The sequence below is a fragment of the Metopolophium dirhodum genome, chromosome 9 (genome assembly GCF_019925205.1).
Source record: "Metopolophium dirhodum isolate CAU chromosome 9, ASM1992520v1, whole genome shotgun sequence".
NCBI lineage: Eukaryota > Metazoa > Arthropoda > Insecta > Hemiptera > Aphididae > Metopolophium > Metopolophium dirhodum.
In genome coordinates, this window is record NC_083568.1 from 17,825,387 (window position 1) to 17,838,470 (window position 13,084).

Genomic DNA, 13,084 nt, shown 5'->3' on the forward strand with positions numbered 1-13,084 from the left:
ATTAATAACAATAAAAAGTTTAAAGTTTAAGTGAATAGCTGGTTAAATTTGATTTGGAAAATATATATTTGGGAAACTATTATGATATTCATTTGTCTATAGTAGACGTTATTGGTATATATTTCTCAACACGTTTTCATACAGTTTATTGTAAGTAGGTATACGTTTTGCTGCTATTAATGCATTGACGATAGAAGTGTATTTTCATCATCATTTAGCGTCATAAAACCAATAATTATTTCTGTTGAAGATCAGTTGATTCTTAGTTGTTTGGTGGTTTGGTCATAAAACTTCAATAATATAAAACAGCTATCTCAAACAGTGAAACCTCAATAGCTTAGTAAATCAAAATTCACCAACATAATATGTTAATAATAAACTATTACACATTTACATTTTACTGCAGTATTTTACACAATATTTAATTATGCGTAGGTATGATTCGAGGCTGTTTTATCATAGGGACGGCGGGACGCTGTACCGAAATGTTCGTCTATCCAATGGGTAAAATAAAATGTCATTATCGTATTATTTATAATAGTTGTATAGCATAATATGCTACAAGATATTTTTCCCGGGAAAATTGAAAAATCATAGATATATTTTTGAATATGTTATTTTAACATGCTACATATTTTTGTAAAGATTTAATTCAATTTTTGTTTGTTTTTATTGTTGATTTGCGTTTCTATGGTAATAAATAAAGCGTTACGGAAGTCTGTTAGAAATAAAAAGTTGTACCCAGCCTGAAAACACATTTAATACATTTATATTGAAAACATTTTTCACAACCACCTAAGTTGTAACCTGTAGTGTAAAATTATACTCATTATTATTCATTATACTGAAAGTGGTATACGTAGTTTTGATCAGGATTTTTTTAATTTTAAAGCAAATTATTTGAAAATTAATGTTTTTTTATAATTATGTACATACTTTAATAAATTATCTATACGACTGTATAATATATAGGTATATTATTTTAACTTTGAAATAAAATATCAAAAAACCTATTTGTGAGTTGCGATCATATAGACGAATATTTTGTCTTTCAAATTGATAATTATTGATTTTAAGTTAATTTTAGCCTAAAACTTATATAGCATGATGGTATAAACTTGGAACAAGTCTATATTTGAATATTACAAACTTTTCTTCCTTATAATCTACTAACCGTGTGGGTGGGGAGGGAGGGAGAGGAGAATTGCGTTCGAATGTATGTTACCTACCTGTTGGTGTGATAGAGTCATAGAGACAGTAAAATAAGTCCCCTAATAAGACGACCTCCACATATAAACATTACCTACACATAAATAAATATTGTGTAATAGTCGTAAAATAAATTAAACCTAGAGATCTCACTGTGCAATTTGCATAATACTAATTGAAAAAAATCAAATTTTGAATGTTTCACAACATGTATTAATTGTAATTACCTTTATTCACATCCTTACAGAGCACAAGACCTTATATACGCTTGCAGTATCAGTATTCCTACTGATTTCTGTTGAAACATATTAAGACCTTCAACCTTTTATATCCTATTCTAATTTTTCCGGATGACCAGCTATTTATCCCCATAGTCGTATAGTATTGCCGACTTGCAGTGTACCGACGTCCGACTCCGTTCAAAATCCTAGTAGAAGGTACCTTATAATATAATAGCATGTAAGTACATAATTATGTATACTGCATTTTATGTAAGTATATTATATAGGTATATGTAGTATGTAGTGTACCTACCTACTTTCTAAAAGTTTAAACTATTGAGAACCTTTTTTTCTCGTTTTTGAACCTACGACGCCGCGGGAATTCACTTGCTTTTACAGTTATACACAATGATAATATTATTTATCTGATTTCAAATTGGTAATAAAATTAATTCTGGTTATACGCTTATAAGATCAACTATTATTTTAAAAGTTATTGACAATAATAATAAGGAAGAATATTTTTTAATAGACTTTCAATAACAATATAATATAAACATCGGCGCAACTAGGTGGTGGATTGGGGGAGGGGCTCAGTCCCCCAGATATATATTGGATAACCCGATTACAAGTCACGAAAAATGTTTTCTTCAATGAGCCAAAAAAATGGCAATGAACGGGTATATAGGTATGCTGCAAGACTGTTTCTCAAATTTGGCAAATGTTTAGATTTGTAATACCATTTAAGGAGTGTCATGTGGTACCATACCAACTTTTTTTCAAACTTTTTTCGACTTTATTAAGTTAGTCACGGAGTTACGCTGTATCGTACGTATTAGATAAAAAATTATAATTTCTAGTAGCTATAGTAGGTATCGTAATTTTGACTCTTGTTACGTCATTGCAAGCTTAGAAGTTAGAGATAATAATATAATGAAATAAACAATAAAATAATGACAAGGCGTATATATATAGTATGTCCCAAATAATTGTTTAAATCGTGACACCAAAAATATAAAACTAATAAGGCCACGTTTGAGTTGTGTTATATTATATTTTATAGTATGAACCATATGACTATACATTAACTATATTAACATGAAACAAATCTGCCAAGTACATGTATTATAGGTATTAATTTTAAATTTAATTTATTTGTGCTGTAAAAGTGTAACAGCTAGAACTCTATAGACGGCTATAATAGTACGCATAATATAATATTATCATGTAGTCTGCACACTACACGATTTTCAATTTTGAATATGTTAATCATGACAGCACAGGTGTGCGGTGAACAAATGGTTCGGTTAAGGTTTTTAAAACGAGATTTTCTAAATTTGAACACCAATGGCCAACGGCTATTTATATAATTTTCCACGGCTCCATAGACGAAGTGCACAGCTAATGCCAAAGTCTCCGGAACGTCTCTATACCACCGCACCTGCTCCCTTCTTTTCACGTAGCATTTCCACTCAGCCGCGCAAAACAAATTAGGTTAAACAGTTTCAGGGAGACCGTGCATTATCTAGACCAATAAACGTTTTTAAATTACCACTAGTTTCTAAAAACAAAAAAAAAAATTTAAATGTGTAATACATTTAATTATATAAATATTAAAATAACACTGTAGAATTTAAACTGTTTCTAAAATATATATAGGTACATACTATATTTCAACCTTATCCCTTTTATCAAGCAGAATCAATTTTTTTATAAACTTCTAAAAAACAATAATCGTAAGTGTCGAAACAAAAATAGTTTCTTGCACAATGTTTTTATAATATAAAATTATAATATTAGTTATACCTAAAAAACGAAAAATGGATTTCGTTTAGGCTATTTGTTTATTTTATATTTCGTTTTATACCTAACACCTATGCCTACCAGTAGGTAGAGCAAAGTATCACTGTTTTTAGAAGCCATTGAAGTCAAAATATAGTTTATTTAAACTTTTGAAGACCTACAAATCGAGCTGTTGGGATATTTATTTATAAATATTAAATAGTCATACCTACATATGCGATATGCTAAATAGTTAATCGAATAATTTTAATTCAATTTATGTTTTATACTTCTATTCATATAATATAGTAGACAGTAGCAGTACAATATTAATTATAATTTATTATTAGGTATGTGAAATAATAATATAATAATATGTACTGTATAAACGGAACTATATAAATCATGTATTTTCAGTAGGTAATTTTATTTCGATGGTGGGTTTCAGTAATATATTATTTTGTATAGTTTATTGTGATTTATTAGTGTATATTACTATTATGATGATTGTAAAATTAGCACTAATTGAACTGTATAAACGTATACAGCCACAAATATTTAAGTTTATACCAGACTTGGACAATATTATTTATTATTTACGTAATATATAATACCTCCTAATATTAATAATAATATCGACGATAATGACGTGTCGATTGACGAGGTACAAATCAATAATGATATGAGTAGGGAACTATACTACTTTGACACATATAAATTGCATAGTCATAACTCCTTGAAATGTATCATTAAAATAATTATCAAGTTATTTTTTGTATACAATTATTACTATTTAACCTATTTGTACAATCTAAGAACTATCTAGTTATTTCAATAAAAATGTAGACCATTTAACTTGAAATATTGCCAAAGTATATTAGAAAATACGGTTTGCTCCGATTGCAAACGTAAATACTTACAGCTAGTTCTGTATTTAATATATGAAATCAATAGCTGAATATAGTGTATAGGTTAAATAGGTTTTTAAAAGCTTAGTGCTTATTAGATGTTTGAGAACAAATGACTCTTTATTATTATTTATTTACAACCAATCTATTTATCCTCGCTTAACCCAATATTTGGAAACTAACTATTTTATAGTTTACTTATGCCGTTTGCCAGTAAAAACTTAAAAGTGGCTATTAAGTATTAATAATACAACAAATTGAAGGTACATGGAATAAATATATTTTGTTGTACTATATATTTCTATATTTAGATAAATTATGATACAATTATACAATACATATTACCTAATCATATATTCGAGCTTTTGAAGTATTGATATAATATATAATATCTACTATATTATGTGTACCAATCTACTTTTATTTATTTATATTATTATTATAATATGTTATATATTTATAAAGTTTATGTTCTCAGTTTATTTAGTAATAATGAATTCATTTATTTTATATTTTGTGCTGGAAATATTATTATTATTATTATTATTGTAATAATAATGATGTTTCATTCTCTTTGTAATGTCGCTAATAAAAAATCCTAGATATTTTATGTCATTTTCTTTTATAAAGAGCGGCGTTACATTAAAATTCCCATCTTTAGATACCTAACATAATATTAGTCACATAGTCATAATATATACGGTTTATATACGTACGTAGTTTTTGTAATTTCTCATTTGTTTCCAATACAATAATTGCATTACAATATTAATAAAAATCATTTTTGAGCATTATTGCTAAAGCTCTGTGTGAAATATACCTTCGTAATACGCGTAAACATAACATTTATGAACGATGACGATCAGCAATAGACAATAATATACCGTCCATACCGGCTTAAATATTTTGGTTATCTTGAAGATTTTACTTAACTTGTTATTTATTATCTATTTATATTAGGTTTCGATATAGCTATAGATTATAAATGGTTGTATGTGTCTTTAAACACCCGTATGTAGATTACAGCAACACAGCGCAAAACATATTTTAATGATATATAATTGTTCATATATTAATAGACATTTTTCGGCAGTTCATCGTAAGTACAAAAGGTTCGTGTTTTCACAATAATTTACGGCCAGCGTTGACCTTGGAGATGTGAAATATCCTTATAGTCTTGTCAAAACGTGAAGGTCAAACGCGTGGGCGCCCGGAACGTTGTCGTCGTCGTCTCTCGTTTCTGCACATAGCATAGTGCGGTATATAGCATAATACATATATGTGTGTCTATTTTTGTGTGTGTCACCGCCGCAGTATAGTGTAGATAGGTTCCACCGATGAAGGCCCGCTATAGTCACCACACTTCATTTGGTTTTGCCCGAGGTCAACGTCGCCTGTAACGAGCCCAACCTAGCATGTTGGTTATAATATGTCACGGGTTGTAAAATCATGATACAGGTAACTTAATAGGGGTAGGCACGCGCGTGCTTTCCGGAGGCGTGGGAGCATATAGGCACAACGTTCTGGAAAGGAGTAGTGGAGGTGTTGTAGTCTCAGCAAAAAAAAAAAAATCAATGCAACCTGCAGTGTAATTATAAACTTGTATATTTTATACAAACAGTTTCCAAGTAAGCCATTCGAACTGTAAACAGTTTGGTGTGGCTAAATGCCTAAATCTATATGTTTAGGCGGGGAACCTCCTCCTAGCCATAGCCTCCCCGCATAGTTGCGCCAATGGTGAAAGTCTTGTGTGATATAGTTTGTACCTACCCATATATTTCGTTTTGTTTAATACGCAAGCGGCTGTATAATGCCGAGGTTCAAGGGCCGGTGAAAAAAAAATCCACGGTGGCGGTACGATAATAATAATATTATAATATTAAGAGCTTAAGGTTTTGGCCGACAAACGAATTTGTTTGGTTTTATAAATAACCACGCCGCGGAATACCGCTTTAATTCAAAGCTACGCAAATTATAATAAATATAATATTATATAGCTTGCAATAAACAATTTCCCGGCCGCCGCGTCGTTTTTTACCTTGGCCAACAAATGTATAATTATATTAATAATAAAATATATACATAATAACGGGGGTCCCCGTAGATAAATTGTTTAAGGGTGCTTAATCATCAGGAGAAATTTGCAACGCACAAGTTCATCTAAAATTGAAATGCTTATTAATTAAAAACGATCGTATCGTTATAGTTCAATATTATCTATATAATATAAATTTTTCTTCAGACAAAAAATAGTTTTTAATCCGTCATACACACGTGTAATATAATTGAAACCTCTCTTCGTGTTTAATATTGATTGATATTTCAAAGTTATTAATAATTATTGTAAGTGGCTACCATAAATATATAGTAGTAGTAGAAGTAGTAGTACCTAGTATCTAACAAAAAATTAAAAAACAAATTAATTTCTAAAAAATCATTATATTTATACAAGTTTGTGACAAATCGCACAGATTATTCTTTATCCACATTGTTATACCTAAAAGTTAACGAAACCTTAAATCAAATTTCAATAATGTAGGTAATCACACAATGATTGAAAAACAAATAGAGGTTTTTATTATTTATTTCAAGTAGGGTTTATATCTAACATCCTTATAATAACCAAAATCTCATTCCTAAACACACACATCACAATATCTTCCGTACATCCATATCACATCAAATAAATATGATTTCTTATTTGTATTAGAACTTGTTGTAATATGTAATATGATGACACATTTTAAATTATAATAAAAAAAAAAAGCATAGTGCCTAAGTGTGTATGACAGAGAAAAAATGTTTACTGATGCGGACGATTAACCATAATAAACATAATCATAAAGATGAAAAATATGTGCAATTTTTAATTTAATATTTAGCCAAAACCGATGAAATGTGGGTAAAAGAAAAATTATATTACATTTTCAGTCTTGGCCAGTGAGTATTTTTTCCGAAAAGATCATTATTTATTATACCGTAGTTTCACATCAGCGTCTGTGCGTGTATTATATAGACGTATAGCCGAGTGTGTACTATTATGGGATTCGCATGGTGCTAGCTGCTCTAGAATTCTGTACCCCTGCGATCTGCGCTTATTCTACATTACCTATAATATGCATTATACCGTCTTTACGACTATACTACCACTATTATTGTATAGTTACCGCGACTCGGCGAGGTACTTACGACCATAATAATATATAATAATGGGCAACCGTCACGGCCATGTACCTATCCATATAAGTTATGAGGTTATGACATAATACGCATATTATTATTACACTGCAGCGCGACCGACGACGACGGAGGCGGTGTTTTTTTATTTTTTGGCCGCAAATTTCGTACTAATATTATACCTATAGGAGGTACCTACACCGCTGCGGCGACGTACGCGCGAGCCGTTTTTTATATTTTCCTCGCGTCCCTTTTGTTATCTCGTTCGTGTAATCGAATTTTGGCGTTATTGTACGCGCGGTGTATTTTTAAGTTGTCAGCCAGTTAAAGTTGTAGGACGGCCAGCCAGAAATACAGAGCTGTCGCGCGGGGTTACGCTCGAAATAGATCGGAGCCCTGATGCTCGCGCATATATACGCATATAGACGCATAGAGTCGTAGGCGCTGCCGTTTTTTTAAAGCTCCTGGCTGGCCAGTGGCCGGATCGACCAAAGGTGTGCGCGCTATATTATGGGCTCGCCGTTATATGTATATAGTGCCCCGCGTCGTTATAATATATATTATATGGAAGTCGTCAAAGACGATAAATATTATACTCTAGAATATTATAATACTGCCTACTGTGATGTTATTGTTATAGGCATATAATATTATATAGGTAGGCACTATGCATTCCGCGACGAATCGGGTACAATAGGTACTTACGACGAAAAACAATTTCGAACAAAAATAATAACAAGAAAATATTATATTCTCGGTTGGGACGATATATGATAAAACATTATTAATATATTAATAGCAGTTTGGCTATTTTCATCATGAGTACATTACGTTATTGAAACCTATTTCGTAATGTTTTCTTGCCAAACATTATATTATAGAATAAATAGCGATTTAATGCACGACAAATAAGTCTCGCACCTACCTGTGGAGCTATTTTGCTTGAACGCGATGAACTGCAATATATTGTTATATTATATTTTAGATTCTGAGTGAAACGATGAATGTATTGATTTTACAATGATTAACAACCTACATTATACATGTATAGGAATGTAATGTATAATGTAATATGTGAGCGTGGTAAGTCTAAGTTATACGATTACCTATAAATCGCTCTTATCCATTAGGCATTAATAGGTACCTACTTAATAAAATTAATATTATATGTAGGTACCTAACAACCGATGAAGTTATACATATTTTAATTTACAGTTGTAGATATTAGTACCAACTACAAATTACAATACTTGAGCCTGACCTTATGTTATATTAATGTAATATTTATGTGATGTATAAAATTCAATAACGTAATCATGTGTCACCTTCAAGTCGCTAATGCTCTTACATACATTAAAAGATTAATATTTCAAACGTTATTAGGTACCTATATAGTTATTACAATCAGCGTTATATTTTATTTATTATTGAATTGAAGACTTGAAGGACCTAGGTACTTGTCTAATTATTGATGTATAAATTATAATATAATCTATGTTGCGTGTAATGTCATTATATTTGTTAATTTGTTATTTGTTTAATTGTTTGTCTATGATACAAAAAAGTTTGAGAAATAATTTCGTCATTGCCTCCGATATTAGGTAGAGTTTTATTCTAGATTTTAAGATGGATTTCTAGAGGTATTTATTAGAAACTTTAGATCAGATATTAGATGACGATCGTACGTTACGAAAAGAAGATTGAAGGGGGGTTGGCAAGCGAAGTGAGGAGAGGACAGAGCCTCCTTATAGTATTTATACAAAATAGTTCAAATAGTATTTTTAATCTTGAAGAAGCAGAAAATCGTGTCAAAAGTAATGGGAACAAAATAATTGTTCAGGACACGCACTATAGTCATTTGAGTATAAGCTACGATATTTATGTTAGTATGCCAAATGTTAATGTATATTGCATACAGGTACCTATAGGTAATTGGATAGTTGAATATTTTTAAATAAAACGTGTTGCCAAACGCCAACTGGAAGAAAATTATAAAAACAGAAGTAAAATTGATCTGTTTTAAAATATATTTATGTAGGATCTAAGTAACTAGGTATAAAATATCTCAAATCCATGCAGCGGCGTATTTAGGGGGAGGATTTGGGGAGATATTATCGGATATTGGTGGTGAAAGTAGGATGGTAATTATTAAAAAGTCTAAACTCGAAGAATATTTTTTGAATGTAAAATAAAAATGTTATCAATGTGTTATTGTTGTTCACTAAAAACAATGACTAATTGCAGGTATTTAATGTAAAATATATGGTGTTTAAAGTACAAAACTATAAATTGTACAGCATTTAGTGAGCAAATTTTGGAAACCTCAAAGAGGGGTTTGGGTGGCAAAGCTCCCTACTTTTACGTATGTTATTCAATGGCTCACCACTCCCTATAAAAATTCTTCAGTACATCGCTGCGATGAGCTTTGAACATTATTACCTATATGGCTTTATATATTTAAATTTACAAACTTTTAAGGATTTCTGAAACGATACAAGAAAAGCAAACAAAATGATAAATTATATATGTAAAAACTAAAAACCATCAGTTTTAGTACGCCCTTAGAACTCAAAACAAATTGTATCAAGAGTTAAGACACACAAATAATAAATATGAATATATATTGCCAAAATTTAAATAAAAAATGCATATTCGTAACAAAATTAATGAAATACAAAAATTTAAAAATATCGAATTTTATCTCATAAATCATAATTACCTAGGTTAGGTATAAAAAAATATATAAAAATAATAGTAGGTAGGTATATGTGGTTTTGGTTTACTATACATCTAATTATGCATAAGAAAATCATAATATACAATTTCGAGTCACCACAGTAATAATAATAACAGTATAATATAACAAAAATCCAAGACTAGGTATTTAATTATTTAAAGCCAAAAATGCTGTGTTTGTCTTCTCTCAATATACATAACCATATAAGTATGTACAACTGTGCAATGTGCAAGGTACAATACATAGTTAATAATAAAGAAAAACATATTCAATAAATCGAATAACCAATCATAAATAATAATTGTGATACTTGATTCCTAAGTGCTTTTTTAGAGCCGAAACATTCTATACTAAGACGTAGCCACGTATTTACTAAACAAATGAAAGAAAATAATATTCTCGAGAAGACAATAGGACATTTCAGAGCTGTTTTTTTTTTTAAATTTATAAAAACAATTTAATACTTAGGTACTTCGTGTATAATATAATTTTCTAAACATTATATAATATTCTATTTTCAGATGTCCCCCAAAAAGTTATATTTTTTTAATTGAATAGGTATATGTTTACCATAAAATATTAAAATCACTTTCTAAAATTGTATAATCAATTTGCGTGAATGCATTATACCAATAACAATAAAATGATGAGTAATGATTTATAGGTACATACTAATTGCAGTACAAAGTTGTAAAATTAAGTTTGGAAAAATATTTTTAAATTTAAACCTGTTTTACATATAATATTATTGAGCAATAATTTATTTTTGAAAATAGGTATGTATTTTTGTGCCAAATACTTCGATCTGACGATTGTCTCCTTTTTAGCCTACAGAAACTGCTCGATACCTACTGTTCATAAGATTGACATTTTAATTTGACAAAAATAGTGAACACTGTAGTTGTTATTTTGCCAACAAAAGCAGCCAATCCGGGACTAAAAATGATCAGGAATCGGGTAAATGAGGCCATCGCTTAGTACAATTATAAATTATCCAGATTCAGATTTTTCTTAAAATGTACAATAAAATAAAACTTATAAAAGTATAAAATATTCATATAATTATTTATACTTTTAAATATTTTAATGTCTCCAACTTAAATAAGCAAAAATTCCTACTGTAGACAATTTATTCGTAAATACATTAGGTAGGTCTTTAAATTATTTTATATTTAAATAATAGATTTATATGTTTGACTGTTGTCAGGGCCCAGGGGCGTCATTTGAGGGTGCAGGGTGTACATTTGCACCAACTTTTTTTTTAAAACGCTTTCTTTGGCCTGCCAACAATAAAATATATAAGCGCTAATATACCTGAGTGTGTATTATATATAGGCGTTAAGCTTATATTTTTCTGTATTTAAAAATAATGTATTTTACTAATGTTTAATTTCCAAGAATTTTTGATGTGGTTTAGGGGTCCCACAATATTATAATTGATACAATTATAACACAAACATTGTGAAGAATGGTACCCATAAAATAAATGTCTGGTTTTATTAAGCTAGATATAATATATATTTTGATTATGCAGAGGGAAAAAATGTGTTGGTTACGTTCGGTTAGGTATTTTATTATAAAGGTGTTTTATACCCATACATTTATTTATCAAGTGTAAAATGTAAATAGTAAATAACACTGTACACTGGTATCCACAATGTAAAATAAATATATTAAAAGTACCTTCACACAATTCTTCAAAAATAGTAACAATATTGTAATATTTTCATACTAATATAAGTGCCATAGTAAATAAAAATATTCACCCCCCCCCCAAAAAAAAAAAAAAAAAATGTTTCCTATGTGGCCTGGTAATAATTTGAATGGCCATTTTGGTACCAAAAAAAAAGTTGAAATGACAACACTGACTGTTATACTACTGCTTAAGAAATAAATCTGTAAGTGTAAATATGTTTTAAATTAGTGTTAGGTATATGGAATTTTTTTTTTACGCATAATATACGGTGTATTATTGTATAATGAGTATTTATATTGGGTATATTAAAACTAATATGAACCAGGAATTCTCTCTATAATAAATTAGTATTGGCCCAATTATGCTCTAAAAATATATAGTTTGTCTATAATATATTGAAAAATCAATGATAAAAGTAAATATATTCTTAATTATTTTACAAGCAATTGTCCCATCTGTTACTTATAAGTTTAAGTTAATTTGCTATATAAGATACAAACATAGTAATAAGTATAATACAATTCCATCATTTAAAATATAATAAACAAGCTAATGAGATTAAAATGATGTAGGTTTTTTATTTCACAAACAATTTGCCCCATTCTAAATAATTTCATTGATAACAAGGCCACCCAAGAATTTTCAAATTTTGAAAAATAAATATAGAATGTTTTGAGTTAAAATGACATTATTAGTTGATCAGTATTTTAGGAGTAGTTAAAACTGAGTAAGGAAAACAGGTATTTTAAATTTGGTCTAGTGTAGGAAAAAAGATAACAGTTTCAGTGGTTAATCCAGCAGAGACATAGGAGGCATTTTCCAACCCCCCCCCCCACACACACACATCAACGTAATTGCCCTATGTTTTAGACTGTGTTTTTTCACTGTAATACTAATACAGTAGTGGATTAAATAAGGAATTACATGTAATAACTTAATATAATCAGTCATGGACCACTTGGCAGTGAAAATAAGTGTCGTTTAGAATTTGTTGTGTAAACAATAAAATATAAATATAGTAAAATATTGTGTAGATGTTATAAATTGTTTTGTAAATTTTCCCCCACCATCCCTCAAAATTAAGCAATGGATCCGCAACTGGACAATTAATAATTAGTAAATTATCTTAAATGAAGTACCACTATAACGACACTACATGGAGGCACAGAAGAAACTATGATTGAGTCCTAATTCCCCAATTCGAATAACTGATTGAATAGGAGATTTTGACCAGCATGTAGCCTGGTGTAGAGGTGTATCGCACAATTACAGCCCAACTATTCTGTTAATAAGCTTAATGAAGATTAGAATTTGAATTTCAAACCACAGCGAATAAAATTATTCTAATTAAAAA